The sequence below is a fragment of the Balaenoptera acutorostrata genome, chromosome 9, assembly GCF_949987535.1.
Source record: "Balaenoptera acutorostrata chromosome 9, mBalAcu1.1, whole genome shotgun sequence".
Classification (NCBI taxonomy): Eukaryota; Metazoa; Chordata; class Mammalia; order Artiodactyla; family Balaenopteridae; genus Balaenoptera; species Balaenoptera acutorostrata.
The window spans coordinates 36,408,776-36,425,164 of NC_080072.1; positions in this window are offsets into that span (position 1 = coordinate 36,408,776).

Sequence of the window (16,389 nt, forward strand, 5' to 3'; positions counted from 1 at the left end):
CTCCTTTTTCTAAGCAATATAGCAAGGCAATTTATTGAAGCACTTTCTTTTTAAAAAATCATTGTATTCACTCCAGGAGGCTCCCTTGGAAACAGCAGTGAAAAGGAAGGAGACAAGCCTGAGTAGTAGCTAAATTTACAAGACCGAATTTTCTTGTTGGGAACAGCAATTATTCATACAAAAGCTTGAAAATTTGAGAGTTGGAAATTGACTAGTGTCTTCCCATATTTCTAACACACCATAAATTATTCACTGTTGTATAATGAAACACTGCAAAACTTTGTGGCTTAAAACAACAGACTTTTTAAAATTCAAAATATGATTTGACTCGGGTTTCGCTAGGTGGTTCTTCTGCTGGTCTCCTAGACTCTCTCACTGAGGTCAGCTGCCAGTCAGGTGAGTGTCTCTGCTCATGGAGGTTAGTTGTGAACTTGTCATGGGGGCAAATGGGCCATGATTCTCTCATCATCCAGCAGGTTAGTCCGAGCTTGTTCACATGGTGGTAGTGGCAGTTGCCTAAAGTAGTAAGAGAGAGCAAGCCCCAAAGTACAAGCACTTTTCAAATCTCTGCTTCTTTACATTTGCTATTATCTCATTGTCCAAAACAAGTGTCATGGGTTTAATTGTGTCCTCTCAATTCATAGGCTGAAGTCCTGACCCCCCAATACCTCAGGGTGTGAACTTACTTGGAATTAAGTTTGTTACAGATGTAATCAGTTAAATTAAGGTGAGGTCATCCTGGAGAAGAGTGGAACCCTAATCCAATACAACCTTATAAACATGACCTAATTCAATATGTCCTTATAAAAGGGGGACACTTAGAGGCAGACACATACACAGGGAGAACACCATGTAAGGATTAGAATTACAGTGCCATGAGCCAAGGAATTCCCAGAAGATAAAAGAGAGACCTGGAACAGATCCTTTCCTAGACTCTTCAAAGAGAATGTGGCCCTGCTGACATCTTGATCTCAGACTTCTAGCCCCCATAATTGTGATACAATAAATGTCTGTTTTTTAAGCCACCCAGTTAGTGGTACTGTGTTAATGTAGCCCTAGCAAACTAAAACAGCAAGTCACATACCAAGTCCAGAGTCAATATAGGGGTGGACTCTTTAAGAGCATGGACACAGGGAAGCATGAGAAAATTAGTGACCAATCCTGCAATAATATCTCACAGAGAGTAAAAAAGGTAAATCAACAGGAGACCATACCTGGTATATTCAAGTAAGTATGTACATTCAAATGGTTTGGTTTTGAAAAATCATTTTCAATAGTTCCTCTGTGTTGCTATGCCATCAGGTTAACACACACTTAGGTTCATTTGCTTTTTTTTTTCTTTTGATTTTAGGGATCAATTTTTAAAATTTAATTTGTCTTCAGAATTATGTAAATTATTTGCTTTGTCCCACATTAAAATTTATAACACGAAGTACTTCCAAGAAATTTTAACTTTTATGGCTGCTTCCACTCTGGGGGTAGATTTGATCTGTAGATTGTTAGCATGCAAGAGCCCTTTCCTTCCTTATACCTATCTTTATTAAAGTCCTAACCACATCGGATTGTAATTCTTGAACGTTTCTGTTTCTCTCCTAATCTTATAAGCTCCTCAATGACAGAAATCATGTCTTGTTTTTCTTTCTGTCTTCAATGCCTAGCTCAGATATTCATTCATTTAATTATTTATAAGTTCAGAAAATGTTTATTTAGTACCTACAATATGCTAGGACTTGAGGACATGATAATAACAAGACAGACATGGTTCCTGTACTTACAGAGCCTAAATTCTCACAGAAAAGGCAGTCCTTAAAAGGATAACTCTGATAAATTGTGGAAAATTCTACAGAAGAGGAAGAAACTGCTCTATAAATGCTCATTCAAATTAATGTTGTTTTGCTGCCAAAGCATTGCTTGGATAATTCTCATTATATTACCTCTGTAAGACTGAATATGACTTGAAATAGAACTTGAAATTACTTGTCTAGCTGAATTTGTGTGTGCAAAATTTCCTAATTTTATTTTTCCACTTTTGAACTGACAATGACCAATCACATAGTTGTCATGAGGAGCAGAGGTGGTCTGGGGACTCGAGTTTTTCAAATTACCCTTCCTGCAGTGTCACTGCACAAGTCAGTCACATGTAAGCAGCAGAAAGAACATCAGATTAGATGGAGACAAGGGGCAAGAGTAATAAACATGGAAATTAACCCAAAAAACCAGCACTGTTCAACACGTTGTTTATTTCTTACAGGAGGAGCCCAGTTCCCTTCAGTCACAGAAGTTAATCGGGAGCAGGAGCAAAGTAAGACTATTCAATTATTCATGAACACACATCAGTAACAAGTAATTACTGCATTTGGTTATAGGGATGCAGTCGGCATTGAACGTGGAGCTAGACATCTTTACAGGAACCTATACAATCTCCAGAAGGAGACAACATCAGTGTCTAATTACCAGCCATTGCATGCAACCTGCATATTCTGAGAGTGTAATCCAGAATTTTTCAATTCTTCTCAATTCTGGCTGCACATTAGAATTACCTGGAATCCCAAAATTTATATATATTTAATATATATTAAATATATATTATATATGTGTGTGTATATATACATACAGACTGTAGACATCATCCCTCAAGGAATCTGATTTAACTTATTTAATTGGCCTTGGGTGGGGCTTAGGCATCGTTTTTTAAAATCCCAAAATAAGACCTTCCAGTGTGCAACCAGGGCTGAGAATAACTAGAGTAGCCATTTGAGACCACCTTTAGATAAAAACAATGAGTAGAATCTCATTAACATTTATTTAACCTCTTTTCCATTTACATTACAATAATAGTGAGCCAAAATTCCCACTGGGGGTCATTGTTGGAGTACTTTTTGGTATTCATGAGTACAAACGTGATCTATTGCTAACTCATTCCACAATTCTAAGGAAGACATTTGACCTCTGAAATACTCAATTTCTTCAACTGCAAAAAGGAGGAATTGGTCTGGATCAGAGTCACAGACATAAACGTCTACAGTAGAATTTAAAATTGAAGAGTATGGACTCAGGAGTCAGGTGGCTTGGATTCAAGTACCTGTTGTGTTAATACTACCTATATGAACTTGGCCAAGCTGGTTAATTTCTTTCTGCCTTAGTTTCCATTTCTGTAAAATAGAAATAGTTATAATGTCTCAGAGTGTTGTGAAGGTTAAATGAGTTAATATAGGTAGAATGCTCACCAACAGTGCCCTGCTAGTGTGATTGCTCTCATTTGCAAAATAGTATAGCCTATAAGCTTACAGCTTATAGCTTATAAGGATGAGCTATGGAAATAAACTGCTATTGTGTCTCACCCACGATAACTTATTTGTTCTATTTGTTCCCTCAGCCTTAATTTACTCTGAGTAAAATTTTCCTCATAGAGGGTTATAGAGTTAAACAGTTAATACAGGTAAAGCCCTTAGAACACTGGTAATGAACAGTATTTGCTTAATAATTGGGTTTAATAACCCAATAAATTCCACCTATTATATTTAAGGGTAGAGCAAAGCAGGTAAAGTAAATATTTGAAATGGTAGGAAGGTTGACATCTGGCCTAAAAGGGGAAGCTAATACCAAGTTTGAATTGATTTTTGCCATGACAGATCTTCTGATATTTTTCAGAAAAAGATTTTTATCTGAAATCTCTGGATTTACAGTATTGACCACTAAATAAATAATTTTGAACTGATCATGTTGAACATACATGTGTGATGCCATCAGTTTGCAACTTCTGGTCTAAATTATTTGGGGACCCTTTTAAATAACTGGAGGAACATTTACCTGCAGTTTTCAAATCCTCCCCAGATGGTGTAGTTGCACAGTGGTTCTTCAAGTGTAGTCCCTGGACCAGCAGCATCAGCGTTACCAAGAACTTGTTCCACACGCTAGGTCCTCCAGACACACTGAGTCAGAAACTCCTGGGATGGGGTCCAGTAATCTGTGTTTCACCAAGCTTTCCAGGGGATTCTGATGCTTGTTCAGTCGCTGAACCATTGATGCAGTAGAAATTGCATGGTCTTCGAAAGAGATTCAACCCCCCAGCTCCATAGCACAGTAGCTGTGCAACCTTGGTCAAGTTCAGTGAGGTTTCGGAAGCGGTGACCTACCACAGAGTGGTTAGGAAGACTAAACACAATTTGCCCCTTTCAGTTGGGCCCTTCCTTGCTGTTTCCATGAGAAAAGCCACAATCTTTCCACCTATTACTCCCTTTCTTTTAGGATAATAATCCTGCCAATTAAATTGTTCAACTGTTATGTTCTAGGAGTCCAATTCAATTGCAGTCTACACATATATGAAAAGAATGACTCTCTAAAAAACTTTAATCTCTGATGTCTCCTGGAAAGCTCTCAAATCTCCAGAGCAGTTAAGCCCTAGTACCTTGGCTTGTCTCACTTCAGACTCTTATTTACAGTGAATTTCCATCCATGATTATTAGGCTTCTTATCTGTGAACCCACAAAGCACTTTTTATTTACTCTATACTTTCTTTTAGGATATGTCTGATTTCATTTTCTTTTATTTTGTTTCAAAACACCAAAGTAGTAAAACAGTGAACTTATTCAGCTTATGATTTAGACCATTATAGTGGCTCATAAAGAAACATAAGGACAAAGAACAGGCCACATGGATGATACAAGAAAAACAGAAGAGACCTCGACTCCCTTAGTCTCCTGCTTTTGGGAAAGGAGACACAAAATGAGTTGAGGGCAAGGAGAGGTATAGAACGCATATGCCCAGGGCTGCAAAAAACTGCAAAAGGTATCTAGTCTGATCATTCCCAAACATGAATATTCTATGACAATTCACTGGAAAGAGGTCTTTTTTTAAAAATAAGGATTCTTGGGCAGCACTAAAAATCAACTGAACTAGAAGTTGTTAAAGTGGAACTTCAGAATCTGATACAAGGTACTGGTATTTGGAAATCTGAATCTAGTTATTTCTGCTTATTTAATGCTTGAGTCCCATCAAGCAGTTTTCCAATCTCCAATTGGAAATCAGAGAGAGGGAACTCACTACCTGGAGAAGAATGTAGCACTGGGTTCATGAATGTGGGTTCTGAGCCAGACTGCCTCTCTCCTAATCATGGCTCTGTCTCTGTAGCTACATGACCTTCAACAAGTTAGTAACTTCTACGTCCCTCTGTGCATTAGCTGCAAAATGAGGCTAATGCATGTTTTAGTACCAGCATTAGTTTCCTATGGCTGCCATAACAAATTACCACAAATTTAGCAGCTTAAAATAACAGACATGTAATCGCTCACACTTATACAGGCCAGAAGTCTGAAATCAAAGCAGCAGCAGGGCTGCACTCCCTCTGAAAGCTCTCAGGGAGACTCCTTCCTTGCCTCTTCCAGCTCTGGTCACTGTCAGTTTTCCTAGGCTACCTTGGCTTATGGTCACATCTCTCCAATCTCATTCTCTATTTTCATGTAGCCTTCTCCACTCTGTGTCTCTTAAAAGGACACTTGTCATTGGTTTTAGAGCCCATCATTATAATCAGGATGATCTCTTCATCTCAAGATCCTTAACTAAAAGAGACATTTTCCCAATAAGGAGCCTTTCACATGTTCTGGGTACTAGGATATGGACATATTCTTTGGGAGCCCATTATTCAATCCATTACAGTACCCCAAATACTAAGACTTATAGTAAAAGTGCTTAGTGCTTGGTACGTAGGAAGTGTTCTATAATATTATTCCCAGCTCCTGATGCAGTCTCTTCCATATTTGGGGAACTTTTACCCTAGACATTTCTGCTTTATCTTGAGTTAAAATAAATCTCTATCACATTCTCTTACTGGCCCTGGTCCTGCTCTCTGGGTCAGGTAGAACAGCCAGATTGCATATTCCACATGACCGCCCTTAAATAATTTGCAAGCATAGTTCACATTAAAAACAAAACCGATGGTAAACACAGTCCACCTGAAGAGCTTTTTTCTCAACTCCTCCTAGAGGAAGTATCTCTAACCTCCCCTCTCCTTGTTCCTTCCTTCCCCATATCTACCTCCAACATTAGGAAATGTTAGCTTTGTTAAATATAAATGAGTTTAGGATGGCATTCCAAGGACCTTCATAATAAGCAAATACTCTGTTCATCTCTGAAGTTTTCAATTCTAAAGATAATAAGGCTGCATCCAGGACAAAGTATAGATAGTTAATAATTGGAGCTATAATAATATGAACTTCCAGAGCTGAAATTGTGAATTTATTTGAAAAAATTAAGATGAGATGAAATGACCAGAAGAGAGGGTAAACATCTAATCCAGTGTTATCTCAGACTTTAATATGACTTGTCTTGAGAAATAACATGAACAACCAATTTGGACAAAAAGTAACTTTTTGAATAATAGACTAGATATGTGAAGACCTAAATAAAAATGTGCAATCCAGGACTTCCCTGGTGGCACAGTGGTTAAGAATCCACCTGCCAATGCAGGGGACACGGGTTCAAGCCCTGGTCCGGGAAGATCCCACATGCCACGGAGCAACTAAGCCCGCACGCCACAACTACTGAGCTTGCACTCTGGAGCCCGCAAGTGACAACTACTGAGCCCTCATGTCTAGAGCCCGTGCTCTGCAACAAAGAGAAGCCACCGCATTGAGAAGCCCACGCACTGCAACAAAGAGTAGCCCCCACTCACCACAATTAGAGAAAGCCCGCGTGCAGCAACGAAAACCCAATGCAGCCAAAAAGTTAATTAATTAATTATTTTTTTAAAAATGTGCAATCCAAATATTAATAATAAATAAAAGAGTATTTTTTTCAATTCCTGAAATCCCCATCACACAGCATAAATAGTAGACTGCATGAGGGACCTGTCAGGTGTGAGAAAAAGTAAGGGTTGAATTTTTAGACTAGTTCCCATGCCATAATATTCCAACCTGGGGACAATACTCCTCTACCTTCAGATGATCACCTTGACCAATGATTTTACCAAAGGTGACACTGTCAGGCCATAGCCTCCACTAAGATACACTGTCCTGTCTCAAACCAGTGAATTTTTCTTGAACTAACTCCATGTATCTTTCCTCCTATTTAATTCCCCGGGTGATCATTTCACACCAGTTTTACTTGAACAGCCAGCATGCAGAGTGAAATCTAGCAAAAGCACTAGGCCAACATTTGTGGAATGAAAGAGGCAGGGAGAGAGTCAGAGTGAGAGAGAAGGGGGGATTGAGAGGGGAGGGAAAAGGGAGAGAGAAGATGAAGAAAGGAGGACAGGGAAATAAAGAGAAAGACTGGACTGGGAGGAAAGAGATTAGGGTGAGAGAGGGAGAAAGGAGTGACAGAGTGAAGAGAGATAGATGAATAGAGATGGGGTAAGGAAGAGGGGAAAAGAGGGAGGGTATTATGAAGATTTAGGAAGAGAGACTAGAGGGAAGACATAAGAAAAGTGAAAGAAGAGACAGAGACAGAGAGAGAGAAAGAGAGAGGGAAACTCAAATAGCACCCTAACTCCTGTCACTTTTATTGGGGTTTACACTGGATAAGTGATGTTTAACTGCACTTTATTCTCCTACAAAGTTTGAAACCAATTGAGAGATAGTCACTGGAGGCAGGCAGACAGAAATAAAAATGTCAACTTGATACTGGCTAAAACTAAGTGACAAATCTAGCTTTTCACCTGCATCCCACCCAACACTGAACTTTCCCCATGCCTCCACAGCCTGGGCTGGATAACTGTAGCAGCTGCTACTTCCGTCCGTCTAGGGACAGAATCTGTCATGCACTTACCACGCTGCATGCTCTCTGAAGATGGGAAGTTGAACAGGAGAGCCTAAAAGACTTTTCCTTTTCACAGATAAGCCACACTTCCTCCTCTGGGTGGAATACCTGCTGGGCAGGGTGGTACAGGGAGACATGAGGGTTACTTTGATGGAACTTAAGAGGTTCTCCTCTTAACAACTCCATATTGAAATAACCGTTGTTTTATTTGACTCCAGATTTCAGGGACCCTAAAGTGCCAGGCTTATATTTTGTTCATCATTTTCATCCCCAACATCTAGCATTCATTCTAGCATATGGGAGGTACTCTGTAAGTAAGTTCTTGTTGAAAGAATGACTGATCCCAGTCTGTCCAAGATTTGAAAAGGAAAAGCGTGAGCGAAGAGTTAGCAGCCTAATGGTAAAGCTCAAACTTTGGGATCAGAGCAAATTGGGATAAAAGTTTAGTTCTAGCACTTAGGAGCTGTGTTCTTTAAAAATAACACCCACTGTAATGAAAAAAAATGTGATTAAAAACAATAACAACAATAAAACATTGGAAGAGAGTCACCACTTGTAGTGGACATTTGTTTCTCTCTCATTTTCTCTTTTTTCCAGTTTTTGTGTATCTAATATTCAAGCATCTTTTATCTTCAGGGTAAATTTCAAAAGAGGTGAAATCCAGGACTTCTTCCCACTATGGAAATTGATGGAAGGTCAGATAGTCCTGTGTTCCACTCCATGGCTACCAGGGCAAGGGCATACAGCCTAAGCCTGGGTGATCAGTTAGATGCCTCTGCCTGAGGCTGTCAATGAAACAAGAAGTAGGGAAGCTTAGACATTATTCATGATGACAACAGCATAGTCTACCACCCCTTGCTGTAACAGTGAGATCAGAGGTGATGTAGTAGTGAGATGTCCTCTGGAAGTGGCATGACTTTAGCTGTTTCTTAGCTGCTCATCTATTTCCCAGCTCCATTCTCTCACCTTCCCATGCGTTCTTTGTGTTAATCAATGTCTTTTAATAAACTCCTTTTCAGCTTAAGTTGGCTAGAATTACGAAGTAAGTATGTCATTTGAAAATAGTAAATACAGATTCTCAAAGAGGACAAAAGGAGGATATCTGGTCTAATTCTTTCTGTTTTGATTCAGGAAGAATTAATACGTAGCAAATATTCCATCAGCAACTGTCCTCCCATTGGGAACTTGCATACCTGAAGAGTGTTAGGAAACTTTGTCTAAAATTCCACCAAGAAAAAGAGACTCGCTTAACATGATTCTCCATCAATCCCCTTGACCAGTTCCAAGAAAGACCAGGAAGCCTGATGGTTGCCACCAAAGTTTCTCTGTTGAATTTATAATCCCTTACACTTTGAAACACAGATTTGAGACTGTACTGCTTTAAGCAATGAAGTCTAAGTTATAATGTGGAAACATCTTAGTAAAATTTACAATCAGATCTACTGTCCTGGACCAAGTCAGGGACACAATAAACTGCCCCACAACACAGGAAAGCTTCAATTTACAGCACTTTGCTAAGCCATAAATGCACAGGTAGTGCGTGATGGTGTAAGCAGAAGAAAATGCTGACAAAGTAAATACTTGCAGTTTTCCTAAAATTAAGTCACCTGTATTCCTGGACAATAGTTTCTATGTGAAGAAATTTTTATATGTATAGTCACAGAATAAATTCATTAAAATGCCTTCATGGAGATAGAGGTGAGGAGAGAATATTTGCCTCCTTAAAAGAATAAATGGCATCATGGAACCATGTTTCATGTGATCTATAATTTGTCTCTGGGAGTCAATGAAAACATAGCCAAGTTTACTGCATTTTAGTTAACTTCCTTAGTAAATTCAAGGTCCCTGGGTTACAGAAAATATTTATCTTTTTACTGACAATATGGCAAAGAATAAGATCTTCACTAGACGCTGCTTGAACTCTTTAGAAAAAGCTTCACTTTGACATCAGGGCTGGGGTGCTGAGTCTCACTAAGGTAGTCAAGAATTGTTCTGGCAGTTCAGGATAAGTGAGATTTGAAGCATCATGAGGATGGACCCTGCTGTGCTAACAGCAAGAGGGACCAACTCAGCTCTTCCAAGAAAGCCTATTGTGAAATTGAAAGTACAAGGGAAGAGCAATCTGGCCTTTTAGAGCAGAAGTTCAAATAGGGTTGGAAGTCAAAGAAAGCCAAAGAAAGAAACTCATTATAAAAATATATACCCCTTGAGTGATGGTTTTATATACATTCATCAGCTGCATACAATATTTAATTAAATGTGTTCTCTCACCTCTAGCTATTTTTTTTATACTGAATTAAAACTGCAGTAGGACAGTAAAAACGGTGGAATTAATTTAAGGCTCCTATTCCAGGAACGATGTGTTGTATAAAGTCAAGTGCTAATAAGAAATGCTGGCCCAGAAAGTCCTCCTTGTCAGATAGAGGAACTTGTAGGCAGCTCAGACTTCAGAAGGCTCTAGGGCAGGTGGGGCTAGTACAGATGATGGTATAGAAAATGATAAAGTGATCTGTCCCCAGTGTGTGGTGGAGGGCCCTTGAGGACACATGCAACGTCACATAATGATGAAAATAGTGTCAATAAGCCTAATTCTTGGTACAGGTAAAAACTTGGGTCATTTTACCTCCAGGACATGTTGCCTGCCTACCCTGGGTTAAGTAATGTGCCCTTGCTATGTGCCACCTTTCCAAACTGTAATTCCCGTAAACTCAGTTTTTTTCCTTCTCATCTCTCTTTATTGAAGGCAAAGAATACATATACTCTGTTCTTGTATTCCTAGTGCTTATCACAATTTCTTGCCCATAATAGATACTCAGATAATTACTGAAGAAAGGAAAAGCAAGAGAGAGGAAGGATGAAAAGAAAGAATAAAAGAAGGAAGGAAGGAGGGAAGACCCCAGAATGTATCTAGGTCTGGAGTCAGCATCAGAAAGGTCCAGGAATCAGTGAGTTTTCAAGAGGGAAGATGGGTAGTTGCACATAGAGATAGACAGAAAGGTAGCCAACAACATGGTAATGTCGTTGCAGAGACATGGACATTGACTGAAATTAAGGAAGAATCTTTCCAGGTCCTGTTAAGAACAATGAGAGAGAAATTCAGTCCTCGAAAAGAAGGAGAGGGTGGGTGAGATAATGCCCGTGTGGTTGACATCAGGAATAAGGTGGAAGTTCAAGTATTTTCATAAGGACATGGGAGCAGAATTCAGAATAGGACAAAAGTCAAGAATAAATTTTTTGTTTTAACAATATTTTATTTCTTTATATCCTTTAAATCCACTTACTTTCCGACCCCTTCTCTTTTGTTTAAGACATTAGTTACACACAGTAAAATTCACTAATTTAGAACTTCTGCTCTTCAAAATATTCTCTTAAGAAAATGATAAAATCAGCCAAGTCTTGGAGAAAATCTTTGAAAATCATTTATGATAGAAGACTGATATTCAGAATACATAAAGAACCCCCCAAACTCAGCAACAACAACAAAAATGACCCAATTAAAAATGGTCAAAAATTTGAACAGACACTTCTTCAAAGAAGATATATAGATAGCAATCAGCACCTGAAAAGATACTCATTATCATTTAGTCATTATTGAAATGCAACAAAACAAAACAAACAACCCATTTCAGAAATGGGCAAAGGACTTGAACAGACATTTCTCCAAAGAAGACATCAAGTAAATGGCCAGTAAGCAGAGGAAAAGATGCTTACCATCACTAATCATTAGGGAAATACAAATCAAAAGTACTATGAGATGCCACTTCACACTCATTAGGATGGCTACTATTAAAAAAAAACGATGAGGATGTGGAGAAATTAGAATCTTTGTGCCCTGTTGGTGGGAAGTGGAATCAAATTCAGTATGCTAATAAGTATTAATTTCTTCTAAGTTGTAAAGTATGTTCTAATTGACTCTGTTGTAATAGGGGTATATCCTCATCTGTCTACAGTAATTAAAGCTAGTAAGTAAAAGATTCTTAGGCTAATAACTTTTAAACAGTAACTACTTGGAGTCTTTAAAGAATAATGGATGGCTGCTAATTTATTTGGATGAATAGATAAATTATTAGAGTTACCAAATTTTGTGAATTGGGAAACGATAAAATTCCAAAGGCAAGGATACTTGTATCAACATGAAGCTGTAGATCACTTCATTAGTCTCCCCAATGTCATGTCACTATGGAGAAGGCAGAAGCTTGACTACGGAGGAAGGCAAGTTGATTTTTTGCTGACTTCATCATGTTAACTTTTACCTGACTCGTAATCCCGTCATATGTGCCTATACTAGTGAGGAAAATGTAAATGTCTTTAACCTCATTCCTCCAAGCAAGAGAATAAATTATGTTAAGACAAACAAAAAAACTGTGGAATCGAATGATCAGATCGAATGTATAACTACCAGGAGGGAATTGGAGGGTACAGTTTGGAGCAATGAAATTTGTAGTGGTAAAGAATTCAGACAGAAATCACAGTCTGGATTTGAATCCTGATCCTAGCATATACTACCAGTGTAAGTTTAAGAAGGTTATTTAACCTTTTATGCCTTAGTTTTCTCAGTTATAAAATGATGCCCCACCTTATAGAGGTTTTGTGAAAATTAAATGGTATGATTTATTATTTTATTTTAAGAAATGTTGATGTGATGCTTATTATATACTAGAGTGTGTTCTTTGCCCTTTACAGATATGAATTTATTTCATCCTGATACTGCTTATAAAGTACTTAGAATAGAGCATGGCACAAATTAGATGCTCAATACGTGGCATCACTCTTGTTTCCTGTAATGGTGGCACAGGCTCTTTTAAGAAAATTTAGAAAGTACACTGAGTTGTAAAGAAGGATGGAAAGAAACTTATTCCCATAAATTTAGAAGAAATCGTTTAAAACATTTAGGCATATTTCCCTTATCCTTTCCCTTTAGTGTTAAAAGTAGAGCTCATATATTTTGTAAAATTGTATCCTGCTTTTGACTTTCCCTTTGTGTATTTTTAAATTTTAATTAAACTTTTGATTTTGAGATAATTATAGGTTCCCATGCAGTTGTAACAAATAATACAAAGATATCTCAATTTTTATATAGTTTCCCTAAATGGAAATATCTTGCAAAAGAATAGCCAATTATCACAACCAGGATATTGAGATTGATAGTCAAGATAACAGAACAATGCCATCACCACAGAGGTCTCCACGTGCAGCCCTCTCGTAGCTACACCCACTGTTCTGCCCAACAGTCTCTACCCACCGCCTGTGTCTGCTCTTCTCCCATCTTTAACTCCTGGCAAGCACTTATCTATTCTTCATTTCTGTAGTATTTTCATTTCAAAATGTAATATATGTGGAATAATATCGTATGTAATTTGTGGGGGCTGGCGTTTTTCACTCAGCATAATTTTTTAAAGATTCATCCAAGATGTTGCTTGTATAAATAGTTCATAGCTCTTTCCTGCTGTGCACCTTTTTACTGTACTATTCCATTATATAGATGGACCAGAGTTTGTTTAACTATTCGCTTGTGAGAGACATCTGGGTTGTTTCCAGTCTGGGGCTATGATGGATAAATCTGCTATGAACATTCATGTACAAGATTTTGTGTAAACATTAGATTACATTTCCCTGGAATAAATGCCCAGAAGTACAATCACTGGGTTGTAGGGTGGTTATATTTTTCATTTTCAAAAGGAACTGCCAGACTATTTTCCAGAAAGTTTGTACTATTTGATATCCCCAGCAGAAATCTATGAATCTATGAACCTGGAGAATTCTGGACCTAGGAGTTTCTTTTTGGGGACTTTAAAAAATTATGAGTACAATTTCTTTAATAGTTATAGGGTATAATTGTGTAATTAGAAGTCCAATCATGGTCTGGGAGACTGACCAATATAATTAAAAATTTATAGATGGTGAGAGAAGTAGAAGGCAATAATAGGAAGAAAAAGAGATTTGCCTTTCATGTAGAAGAAAATGCTTCCCCATCAGAACACTACATATAACTAGGATTATATTGTTTATGCCATATTAGATCATTCTTGTTTGCATAACATTGTAGCATATATATCTTTTTACATATTGCCAAAATTCTTTACAACATAGTTTTCATAGGTATAGAATATTTTACTGTGTAAATATATTAATTTTATGAATTCTACTATTAATATACTTTGTTATGAGATTTGTATATTACACTTAATTCTATAATAAACATGTTTATGTAAACATACATATTTTCCTACTTTAAAAATATTTGATGATACTATAATTATTTGAGGTGGAATTACTAGGTCAAAGAGTATGCACCTTGTTATGGTTTTTCATAAATTTGCCAAATCACCTCTCATAAACTTTGCACCACTCTATGTTCTCACAAATAGCATTCGAGAGCATGCTTTAAGCTAAACATTTTAACAACAGTGAGTATTCTCTTTTTAAAGATAGATCATTTGTTAGGCAGAAAGCAAATATGTCTTATCTATGTGCATTTATTTGATTATAAGCAAGAGTGTAAAAGTGTGAGAACATGATGGCATGTGTGCTTGTATTCATTTTATCTTATTTACACTCCTCTGAGCTGTCCTTATTTTCATACCGTAATCATATTTTTTCTTTTGTTTAATTGACTTATACAAGATCTTTATCCGTTAAATATTAATCTTAACTAAACTTCTGGAGAATAGTATATCTTATTTGTTTTTTAGTGTGACTCAAAATTTTAAAGCTATTTTCTTATGCACAGGCATTTCACATTTTTAAAAGACTTATTGAATTTTTTCTTTGGTAGTTCTTCCTTTGCGTATCTGCACACAGAATTCTCCATAGAGAGAGAAGATAAATAATTACTGATTTTTTCAAGCGTTTTATGATTTTTAGAAATGAATACTTTGAACCAATGATTTTCAAATATTTTGTTCTTAGTATCTCATTACACTCTTAAGATTACTGTTGACTTCAGAGAGCTTTGGTTTATGTGAGTTATACTTTGTCTGTATTGGAAATTAGAGCTAAGATATTTTACAAATATTTATTATAAATTATTTTAAATTATTATTAAAAATAATAATTACTCATTACATGTTAACATAATTGATATTTTTAAGGGAAAATAACTATATTTTCTAAAATAAAAAAATACTGAGAAGAGTGACATTGCTTTAAATTTTTGAAAATCTCTTTAATATCTGACAATGGAAAACAAATGATACTCTGTTTCTGCATTCAATGTACAATCAATTAAATTATGATAGGTTGTTTTGATCAAAGTATTTTATCAGCTTTCTCATTCTAATACCCCATGCACTAACCTCCATCGACCCTATCTGCAAATTAATCTTATATAATTTATACATTCAAACCAAGATTAATAACCATGCACCTTGAGAACAGTGGACCTTAAGAGCAGAATATACTATGCTCTCATGTCATCTTTACTTTCATATTTAAACATTTTTGGTAGCTGAGAATAAGATCCAAGGCTTCCTATGAGATACCACGGTTTTACAAAGGAAATAAGGTTTTTACTGTAGTAGCACCTTCCTTGATATTTTAACTTTTTCTCTTGATAAATTTTAAGGTGGGACTCCATATTTATTAGCCACTATTTTACATGCATCATGCTTTCTAGTAAGTCAGAAGCAACCTGCAGTCCAAAAAGGATTCAATGCTTATCCCAAATTTGGGAGCACAAGATAGGAGAGAAGTATATTACATGATACTCTGAACAAAAATAAATTTAAATATCTTTGCCTAAGTGTGAAAGCAACAAAACTCATTTTAAAGCAGTAGAGTCAGACATGATCATTTCATCCATAATAGGGCAAGTATACAGCTCCATGAGAATAGCAACCCTCAGTATTTCTGTTTTAACAACTTACAGGGGATACGCAAAAATCTATCATTCCTCCCTAATATATGAAAAACTAAAGGGCAATATCATAGCAACTTCAGTGCTTTAAAAAAGAAAAAAAATCTAGTCTCACAAAGATAGGTAGTTGGGAAGGGGTGGAGTCTTCTCATAGGCCATTCAGACAATGGTAATTTTTTTTTTTTTGATGCTACAGCAAAACTCAATAAGTTAGTTTCTTAAATGTCAATTGAAGAATAGAATTTGAAACCATATCAATTAATTTTCATGCTCTGTTATGTCAACATCTATTGGTCTTCCGTGCACTTTGAATGGATCCTTTACTTATACATGATTTTGGAACATAATACATTATTCATTTGGAAAATACTGGTTCACTGGCTTATGTAGATCTTTCAAATTTTGGCACATTCATTGTACCATATCAAAACAATCACAGTCATTATTATTGTAACCGATCTCATTGGAAAGTCTTTCAGTATTTGGACACAGGTATTGGTAAGCTCATGATGATAGATACAGGCTTCCCCAAATTCTAATTTTTGCTTGAAAGCGCAAATGTTATTGACAAAATATGTGGCCAATTGTTTTCCTTGCTGTGACAGGTTCATTTCTTTCATTAACCATAGTTTGTCTGTCAGTTGTTCTTTTGTTGCAGGAGGGGGGACCCCTTCCAGGGCCCGAGAATGGGCTCTTGTCTAACACTTGGAAATGAATTGTCCGAGGAGACACAGGTGCTGATAAAGCAAGAGACCTTATTGGGAAGGGGTGCCCAGACA